Below are 693 nucleotides of genomic sequence, written 5' to 3'. Positions count from 1 at the left end.
CGTGCCACCACCTGGGGCATGTCTACTACCCCGCAAACTCTGTCTCCATGGGTGGTGTCGTGGTATCGTCATGGCATATGCCATAGGGTGGCTAATCGAAGTGGTTCCTGAGGGATCTCACGGCGGTATCCGGATGCGGGTATGGGGACGAGCGACACGGCGACGTACCCAGGTTCGAGGCCCTCCGATGGAGGTAAAACCTCTACTCCTGCTATGAGTGTATATGATGATCACACAATACAATGGTGCTCCTAGAGCTGTGTCCGGCTGCTCCTGGGAGGCTAAGGAAGACTGTAGTCTCTCTCACAGGGCAGCGCTAAGGGTGGAATGAAGTAAGAATGATCGATCCCCTGCACGAGAGGGGGTAGTGCGGCTTATATAGGCACCGGTACTTTACATATAAGACCCTATAGTTTACTGGCCGGCTTGGCCGGCTCCGGCTTCCGCTCCTTCCCGATGCGGTGACGTCAGGAGCCGTTGAGGCGTCGTGGCCTGTCCCATCCGGCTGCCAAGGTCAGCGGTATGGAGAGGAGGTGTCCCTGTCACCGTCAGCCACTGTAGCCGGTACGGATCGTCGTAAGCCATGATGGCCTGTCCGGCGCGTGGCACTATTGCTCCACAGTGCCCCGCGCTTTACGGAAGATGAAGTCAGCGTGGACTTTGGGAACCCGGATCACCAACCCGGTTCCTTCT

This window comes from Lolium rigidum, chromosome 5 (genome assembly GCF_022539505.1).
Source record: "Lolium rigidum isolate FL_2022 chromosome 5, APGP_CSIRO_Lrig_0.1, whole genome shotgun sequence".
In the NCBI taxonomy this organism is placed as follows: domain Eukaryota; kingdom Viridiplantae; phylum Streptophyta; class Magnoliopsida; order Poales; family Poaceae; genus Lolium; species Lolium rigidum.
Note: the sequence above shows the minus strand (reverse complement) of the source record.